This window comes from Panicum virgatum, chromosome 1K, assembly GCF_016808335.1.
Source record: "Panicum virgatum strain AP13 chromosome 1K, P.virgatum_v5, whole genome shotgun sequence".
NCBI lineage: Eukaryota > Viridiplantae > Streptophyta > Magnoliopsida > Poales > Poaceae > Panicum > Panicum virgatum.
This window is the reverse complement of record NC_053136.1, coordinates 28067586-28077951: the sequence shown is the minus strand read 5'-3', so window position 1 is coordinate 28077951 and position 10366 is coordinate 28067586.

Genomic DNA, 10366 nt, shown 5'->3' with positions numbered 1-10366 from the left:
GTCACACCACACCTTCTTCTTTTTTTTTCTTTTTGTGAGGAGTCACACGTGCACACTTGTGGCTTAGCCCTGGACCTGCAGGTTCTGAGGTTTACATCGCAATCAACCGGCATGCAAATCTTCTTCCGCCCAAGAACAGAGGCAACTTGTTTGCTCCTATCTGATTGATTTACAAGAAAAAGGAAATGGCAGGTTTTTGTTCCTAAACATTCTGCTGTCCAGAAGTGTCTGTCATTGCAAATTGCAGATTACAGGCATTGCAGCAGTTTGATGATTATACAGAAGTGACTGCTGTTTAGGTTGGAGAAACTGGAGGCAGGTTTCGGCCTGTCGCCGGCGAGGACTCTATACAGGACAGCCTCCTCCGGCCGGGTCGTCGCCGGCGAGGGCGCACGATCTGCAGTGACTGGCCATGCGGTTTGATGGGCTGGGCCTGCTTCCGTTCGTACCACATACTATTAATGGAAAAAGTTCATTTTACCCCATCATATTTTCAGTGAGTTCGAATTTACATCTCCACGTCGAAAACCAGAAATATTTCACCCTTCAACTCTTAAAACTGTCTGTTTTACCTCCCTGGCCCGGTTATAGGCGGTTTTCAAGGTGGTTTTGCATTTTCTTTTTTATTTATTTTGGTTGAATTTTTTTTAAAAAATCATAATAAATCGCAAAAAAAGCATAAAGCATAAAACGGAAAATATAATTTTTATAGACTCCACATAAGTAGATATACACAGTAAATATATAATATTGCATGCTTTAGTACAAGTTTTGTTGTAAATTTAGATATATGTTTTCCTGTAATTAATTCATTGCTGCAGTTTCTATGGTTCAATTTTCATGAAAATTTTATGGTGAGCTAATTATTGTATTTTTGAGTTGTAGAAAAAATTTCATACTCATTGGATGATGTATAACTTATTGAAATTTATGATACAACTAATTTATAGCCGTCTGTATAACTTATTGAATTTATGATATGGCTAATTTATATATGATCCAATGAGTATGAAATTTTTACTACAGCTCAATCATATAACAATTAGCTCACCATAAAAGTTTCACGAAAATTGGACAATAGAATTTGCAGTAATGAATTAATTACAGAAAACCATAGATCAAAAGTTACAGCAAAAATTTTGTACTAAAGCATATCATATTATGTGTTTAATATATAGATCTACTTATGTGGAGTTTAGAAAAATTAGATTTTTAATTTTATAATTCTTTTGTGATTTACTATGGTTTTTCAAAGATTCAGTCAAAATAAATAAAAAAGAAAAAGACGAAACTGCCTGAAAACTGCCGATAACCGGGCTAGGGGTTAAAACGGACGGTTTTAAGAGTTGAAGGGTGAAAGATTCCTGGTATTCGACGTGAAGGTGGAAATGACCTCGCTCAAAACATGAGGGGGTAAAATGGACTTTTTCCACTATTAATTAGGAATTCCTATTAATTTGTTGTACGTGGGCTGGGTCTGCTTCGGCTTGCATGGCCCATAAACAAGCAAACAGCAAGTCAATGATCGTCAACCGAACTCTTCCATTTCCGCGAGTTCGACTGGGACGTCCGCACGGACCAGCATAAAGTGCATCCTCCACTTTCGAGCGATGTCTTCCTTTGTGCTCTCCAGCGGAAGCAAGAACACCCACTGATCCGAATCCGATCCTTGAGCCCTCCGTCTGAAGCAGGAACGCCCACAGATCCGATCGATCCGAGCAACAAGCAGCTTCAATTCGTCGATCGACTCCAGATATACGCGAGCTCCTTTTCGCCTCTCAGCTCTCTGCTACTAGCAGTCGCAATCCTTTTCGTGGTATGATTTACGGGAGTATTTGCTGGAATTTGTCGCTCATGGCATATGATTTAATTTGGCGGGTCTTCGGATTGGTTAGATCGAGAATATTTACTCTTTTTTCTTGCGGGAAAATCTGTTCATCCAGAGAACGATGGGGTACATTGTCAGATTGGAATTCTTGGGATCGATGTATCCTTGCTACGGCAACTAATTAATATTTTACATACGCATAGAGGACTAACAGGTCAACTTTCTGATTGTAGATTTATCGTCTTATTTATCCTACTGTACACATGTTTGAGTCGTTGACATTTTTGGCTATTGTTCTATAGCCTAAACAAAAGCAAGAAGAAAGCATCTGCTGCTAATTTTAGTTGTTGCTGGAAGTTAAGGGCTCCTTATTCAATTTCTTCAATAATTAGATCGATGCATTCTTGTAGCGACTCCGAGGTGTGCGCTGGCTTCTTTAACGTTAGGGTCTTCTTGGCTGATTTGTTGGCATTCGCCTGTCGTCGGTGGGTTCTATATATTCCTGTACAAAATGTTTCAGCGAAATTAGCATATTCGCTTTATCTCATCACAACGTGCACAACTGACTTAATCATTTAATTTCTAATGTGTTTATGCAGTAGATTCCGTTCCTGCTTCTATTGTTTTTAGACAACTGGTTGGTTCTCGCTTGTACTTTCTGTTGGAATTGTTGGGTTTTATTTAGCCTAAATAAAAGATGAATTCAAATATGTTGTCTAAAATTTTGTGATGTCTGGTGTGCTGATTCAGAATGCATATCTTTGTGAGAAATCCCACCGGTAGGACAATCTGCCTCACGGTCCAACCATCGGATACCTTGTATATAGTCAAGGCAAAGATTTTGGAGCACCACCGCCTGGTCATTGATGGAGTGCAGCTGCAGGACAATCTTACATTGGTGGATTATGGCATCCAACATCAATCCACGCTTGACCTCTCTAACACCCGGTTTATAAAAGGACATAAACCGAGCGATCATATACATGCCAGGATCAAGTCACACGTATATACAACAGAATAAACAGTATATCACAGCACATATCACATAAAAAGATATAATAAAACGAGTACGAATGTTATTTATTACATGAATGACAAAAATATCTGATATCTGAGACACAACTTAGTAACGCCGGTTAAACCGATGGGTATAGATCTTTTGAACGTCGGTTTAACCGGTGAAGCCAAAAACCCCACACTCAGCTCACTCTTCTATGCTAAGTCCAATAAACTTATAAAACTCAAATAAACTCAAGCTAATGGACTTGCATAGGCGACTTTACCCCTCAAAATAAAATAGGATATCATACTTGCTTAAATAATTTTCTTTTCAAACACAAGGAAAAGCCGTAAGAGAGACAAAGCGCCAAATAAAATGTATGAGCCTTGTCATAGGAATATTGAAGATAGAGAGCTTCAAACTCATTATGACATGACTCACTAGGCAATAACGCACCTAACATTTTGCTCTTTTCACTTTTCATGAATTAAGATCTTGTATATGAAACAAGTCTCATTTTCATCAAGTGATCTCCTTTGTGACCCTTACGCATGCAATGATAATGCAAACTACAACCACATGCGAAAGTAAAATAAACATGAAGTGCACATCTATATGACAAGAAATGCATAACAAGAAATTAAGATCTACTTGTCAAGTTTGAACCCACGGGAAGCTTCTTCATGATGAGCCTTTCTACAAGCCTAGAGGAAAATAAGTGGACCACCTCCTCTAGCTAAACCCTTGCTCATCACTATCTTACCATGGTTAGACAAGTGTCCTATATGTATGCATTTTTCTATATGACATGGCATCTTACATGACGTTTGCCGCATCTAACACATTAAGCTCATTCCTTAGCCTAACAAAGGTACTCTCGTCTAATGGTTTTGTGAAGATATCCGTCAATTGCTCCTCGGATCTCACACCTTGAAGAGATATGTCTCCTTTGGCTTCGTGATCACGCAAGAAGTGATGGCGAATATCAATGTGCTTTGTGCGAGAGTGTTGAACCGAATTCTTGGCAATTTTTACGGCACTTTCATTGTCACAAAGGAGTGGGATCCTATCTAGTTTCACACCAAAGTCCAAAATGGTTTGCTTCATATATAGGATTTGGGCACAACATGCACCGGCCGCTATATATTCCGCTTCCGCGGTGGACAGGGCCACGGAATTTTGCTTCTTACTCGACCAAGAAACTAGAGAACGCCCAAGCAAGTGGCAACCCCCGGAGGTACTCTTGCGATCCACACGGCTTCCGGCAAAATCCGAATCCGAGTATCCCAAGAGATCTAAACTAGCGCCTTTGGGGTACCACAAGCCTATGCTAGGGGTGTGCTTGAGATACCGAAGGATTCTATTCACAGCCGAAAGGTGTGATTCCTTTGGGTTAGCTTGAAAGCGGGCACACAAGCACACACTAAATATTATATCGGGACTAGATGCGGTAAGGTAAAGCAAAGACCCTATCATAGAACGATAGAGGGATTGATCAATCGGTTTACCGTCCACATCCAAGTCGAGATGCCCATTAGTTGCCATGGGTGTCTTGATTGGCTTGCACTCATCCATCTTGAACTTCTTCAGGATATCTTTAGTATACTTTTCTTGATGGATGAATGTCCCTTCCTTAATTTGTTTGACTTGAAAACCAAGGAAGAAGGTCAATTCGCCAATCATGGACATCTCGAATTCCCTAGACATCATGGTAGCAAACTCATGGCTTAGTAAATCATTAGTTGAGCCAAAGATAATATCGTCAACATAAATTTGACAAATGAAAAGATCTCCGTTGACATCTTTTGTGAACAACGTAGTGTCCACCCTCCCGATCTTGAAGCCTTGCATGATTAGGAAGTCACGAAGCCTCTCATACCAAGCCCTTGGAGCTTGTTTTAGCCCATAGAGTGCCTTGTGCAACCTATAAACATTGTTGGGATTTCTCGGATCTTCAAACCCGGGAGGTTGCTCAACATAAACAAGTTCGTTAATAACGCCATTTAAGAATGCACTTTTCACATCCATTTGATACAACTTAATGTTATGATGTGAAGAGTAAGCAAGAAGGATACGGATAGCTTCAAGTCTTGCGACCGGAGCAAAAGTTTCACCAAAATCCAAACCTTCGACTTGAGAAAACCCTTTTGCCACAAGTCTTGCCTTGTGCGTACCACCACCCCATGTTCATCTTGCTTGTTTCGAAAGACCCACTTGGTGCCGATGATGTTCTTGTCTTTCGGAGGAGCTTCGAGGACCCAAACTTCATTGCGGGTGAAGTTGTTCAACTCTTCTTGCATGGCCATCACCCAATCCGAGCCCTCAAGCGCTTCCTCTATGCTAGTGGGTTCAATACAAGAAACAAACGAGTGATGTTCGCAAAATGAAGCATGGTTAGAGCGAGTTCTTACTCCCTTGGAAGGACTACCAATGATTTGACCAATTGGATGATCCTTGGAGATGCGACCATGCTTCACTAGCGGTACTTGCGTGGATGCTTGTTGGGGTGGATCATGGGTGACTTGTGCTTGTGGTGGAACATTTTGCTCTTCTTGTTCTTGGACTTGGGGTGTTGGCGTTGGCACCTTTTCTTGAGGTAGTGTATCATCTTTGTCTTGATCTTTATCCACTTGGGGTACCTTGGAGGTGCTTGGTGTAGATGAGGAAGGTCCTCCCCCTTGATCATTGCCTTCATGCACCTCTTCTGGCTTGATATCCCCAACGGACATATTCTTCAAGGCTTCATCAATCTCCTCATCACCTACATTTTCATAGCCAACAACCTCCTCTTGGGAGCCATTAGATTCATCAAACTCCACATCACATGTTTCTTCAACTGACCCGGAGGTTTGATTGAATACTCTATATGCTTTGGAGTTTGATGCATAACCAAGAAAAAAACCTTCATCACATCTACTCTCAAACTTACCGAGCCTTTTCTTCTTATAGATGAAGCATTTGCAACCAAAGACTCGAAAGTAGGATATATTTGGTTTCTTCCCGGTGATGAGCTCATATGGATTTTTCTTGAGGAGTCGGTGAGGATACACTCGGTTGGATGCATGACACGCCGTGTTGATTGCTTCCGCCCAAAACTTCTCGGACGTGCCATAATCATCCAACATTGCTCTAGCTAGGGTGATGAGTGTCTTGATCTTTCTTTCCACCACTCCATTTTGTTGAGGCGTGTAGGTGGCGGAAAACTCATGCTTGATGCCCTCTTCATCGCACTATTCTTAAATCTTCATATTCTTGAACTCGGTGCCGTTGTCACTCCGGATCTTCACAATTGGGGAGTTGTACTCCCTTTGAGCTCTTCTTGCAAATGTCTTGAAGAGTTCCGGAGTTTCACCCTTATCGCCTAGAAACATAACCCACATGTAACGTGAAAAATCATCAACAATTACTAGGCAATAGAGGTTACCACCAATGCTCTTGTATGTAGTTGGACTAAAGAGATCCATGTGAAGTAGCTCGAGCGGCTTGGAGGTTGACAACATCGTCTTGATGGGATGATGTGTTGCAACTTGCTTCCCGGCTTGACATGCTTTGCATAACTTGTTCTTGTCAAAAGTGACGTCCTTCAAGCCGGTGATCATCCCTCTCTTGTGGGCTTTCTTGAGGTTGCTCATGCCAATATGAGCAATTCTTCTATGCCAAAGCCACCCAAGAGAAGACTTGGTGAAGAGGCATGTCATGGTGCTTGTTTGCTTTGAAGAGAAGTCCACTAAATAGATGTTGTCATGCCTAAACCCCGTGAATACCATTGACTTGTCTTCTTCAAGAGTTACTACAACACCATTCTTGTCAAAGGTACACGTTAGTCCAAGATCACATAATTGAGCAATAGAAATGAGATTAAAACTAAGTGCTTCTACAAACAAAACATTAGAAATAGATAAATCTTTAGAGATTGCTATTCTACCCAAACCTAAAACTTTTCCCCTTGAGTTATCACCATAGGTGACATGTTCATGATCGCCGGGGTCTTCAAGAGAGGTGAACATGCTATCATTGCCGGTTATGTGTTGAGAGCAACCGCTATCAAGTACCCAATGTTTTCCACCGGCTTTGTAGTTCACCTACACACATGAGAATTCACTTTTGAGTTTTAGGAACCCAAACATGCTTTGGGCCTTGCACATGTGTGACAAGAGCTTTTGGGACCCAAAGTTGCTTGGGGAGCTTCTTCTTTGATTCCTTAGTGAGTTTGCCAATGAATTTGGCATTCACCTTGCCCTTCACTTTACTCAAGAGAAAATGGTTATTTTGAAACATTGATGAGTAATTCTTGGGTAAATTAGGAAGAGGACGTGATGGTAAAGTGCACTCCCTAGTGTGGTGACCGGTGACTTGGCAATGTTGGCAATATGATCCAACTTCCTTGATGAAGCTAATCTGGATCTCCGGAGAAGGAGTAGTAGCTATGTTTGGCTCCGGAAATGAACCAAGACCTCTCTTGCCATAATCACGGGCATTGTTGAAGATAATCTCCTTGTGGATGTATTCTCCTCTTGAGAGCTTCTCCACACTACTCTTGAGGCTTGCAACTTGATCCATCAATTCCTTTTCCCTAGAAGGTACAATCTCGGGCAAAACATTAGTAGCATTTGCATTAATGAGTAGGTCATCACATGAAGTAGAAGCATTGACCTTCTCAATAGTTTCATGAGCAAAGTTCTCAAGACTTGGGTCAATTGCTTCGTAGGCAAATTCAAGTTCTTGATACTTGTGAGCCAACTCACTATGCTCTTGTTTAAGCTTTTTGTGGCTCTCTTCAACTTGCTTAGCAAGTGCAAGTGACTCATTGTGTTTTTTGAGCAAGTCATTGTACTTGCAAAGCAAATCGGAGTGGGCAAGCTCTAACTTGGCATGAGTGCTCTCAAGAACCTTGACTTTGCCCTTTTCCCTCTTGATAACGGATGTATACTCATTAATGAGGTTAGCAAACTCATTAGGGTCAAGCTCATCATCACTATCATCTTCACTCTCACATACCTTAGAGTTACCTTTGGCCATGAGGCACATTGGAGGTGGAGGTAGTGATGGTTCTTCATTTGTGAGGGCGATGGTGACTATGTCTTCTTCATCACTTGAATCTTCGCTTGATGAGACATCGGTCACCCATTCTTGTTTTTCCACCAAGAAGCTTCTCTTGGTGTTGCCCTTTTTCTTTGGGAAGAGCTTGGTCTTTTTGTCATGGCTCTTCTTCTTCCCAAGCTTCTTGTTTTTGTTCTTCCTTTCTTCTTCTTCATCATCACTTGAATCATGGTGATGCTTGCTCTTGTTGTCCTTATCTCTTTTGTCCGTCTTGGGGCAATTTGGACGGATGTGACCTTTTTCTCCACAATTGTAGCAAATTTTGTTCTTGACATCCAATGGCCGGAAAAATTTTCTTTTAGAGTCAAAGTTGAAGCCCTTCTTATTGATCTTGTCATTCAAGCGAGTGAACTTTCTCATCATGAGAGCTAGTTCTTCATCTTCTTCAACATCGGATGAGCTTTCATGATGATCATCTTCTTCATTGCTTGAGCTTGATTCTTGCTTGATCATCTTGAGCTTGCGGGATTTGTTTGCCTTGGTCTTTAGAGCAATTGATTTGCTTGAAGTTGGCTCTTCGGACATACCAAGGATACTCATTTCATGAGCGCGAATTTCGCCCACAAGTTCTCCTACTTCCATTGTGTCAAGATTCTCCTTTTGAAGCATAGCATTGATGATGTTATACTTGGGCTTCGGGAGGAGCATGAGAATCTTGCGATTGATGGAGGCACTGTCAATTTTGGATATTTCAAGTGCATTAATGTCCTTGACAATGACATTCAAGCGAGAATACATATCATTGCAATTTTCATGAGCTAGCATTTTAAAGGAATCATACTTAGCTCTAAACAAGTGATATTTTTGCTCACGAACTTTAGTGGAGCCTTCATGAATTTCAATGAGCTCCTTCCAAATATCACTTGCTAAGTCCATGCCATTTACTCTAGCAAAGACTTCCTCACTAATGGCTTCGAAAATTGCATTTCTAGCCTTGGCATTCCATTTTAATTGTTCCGTGGAGGGAGTTCCGGTGAACCCGGTTTTTGTGGCCAACCACACCTCGGGGGCAATCGCATCAAGATATGCGGCCATGCGAACTTTCCAATAGGCAAAGTTCTTGCCCTCGAAGTGAGGAGGCGAACCACCCATCTTGGCCATAGCTCTAGGCGGTGAAGCCTAATGATCCAAATGAGCAACGAGGCTCTGATACCAATTGTAAGGATCGATGGACCAAGAGGGGGGGTGAATTGGGCCTTTTTCAATTTCTAAAATAAAGTAAAAGCAACCTTAACTTATGCAATGCTAGTAGGGCACCAATTCACCAACCAGATAACTAAGCTACCTACACAAGCTATGAGAGACAAAACTAAGTAAAGCCTAGTAAGGTAGAGCTAAGTTATGATCTCTAAGTCAAGCACATGAGTAAATTGCATGAAAGAAAATGCTTGAATAAAGAGAGTGGATAAGAGACGACCGGATTTTTTCCCGTGGTATCGATGTGTTGGCACACACCCCTAATCCACGTTGTGACACTCACAAAGAGTATTGTCACCTCCCAAGTCACCGAGACGAGGGCGCTCACTAAGAGTCTCCGTTCACCATCCCGGCGTGGTGGAGATCAAGCCATGTACAATCTTCTAGAAATCTGAGTGACCATAGTGTGCATCCATTTTCAAATGACCATGTCCATGCTCAAGTTACTTAGCCTTAACCCCTCTTAATAGTGCGATCACTACAAAACTATAAAACCTATACTAACCTAAGTGTCCTTCTCAACCTTGTGACACTTAGGACTAGAAAGATCCTTGGCCTTGTCATATAATTGAATTGAGTACCGAGATCGCCTTTTTGAATAATGAAATTGAGGGGCCTCTTTTGACATATGACCAAATGAGCGATAATGATCTATTAAGCTGCATAAACTTATTAGCCACAATAATAGTTGTCATTAATCACCGAAACATACCTTGAGGGCCTAGATGCTTACAACTGCTCATAATCGTGAGCACGGCTAGTATACCAGTTTTACACTCCACAGAGGTTGCACATCTTTACCCACAAGTCGTGAGCTACGCTAGTTGTTCATCACACTTCCTTAGGTGAGATGGCTAGCAAGCACACTACGAGGCCGTTACAAAGAATCTCGTTGGTAAGGCGTAACCGCGAAGAGTTGAATCAGTGATGATGGGGCCCACCTCACGGGGGTACAAGACACGTAGCACAGACCAAGCCGGAGGAGCAGGGACCATTGAAGCTTACCACCCTTGCCCCGCAGGTAAGTTACTCCAAACCAAAAAGACCTAATTAGTAAGCCAAGACCGTCCCATTCCAGTCTTGCGGTAGCGCTGTTATCCCAGGTTGTCGCTCTATGAACCGGTCCTTATGGAGAGTGGCCAACCAAGCACTAAGCACCGTGCTGGCCACCTAAACCATGTTTCTAGAAAAACCAATTTTTAACGAGACGTGAGCCACCCAAGCACAGAACACAGAGGGTC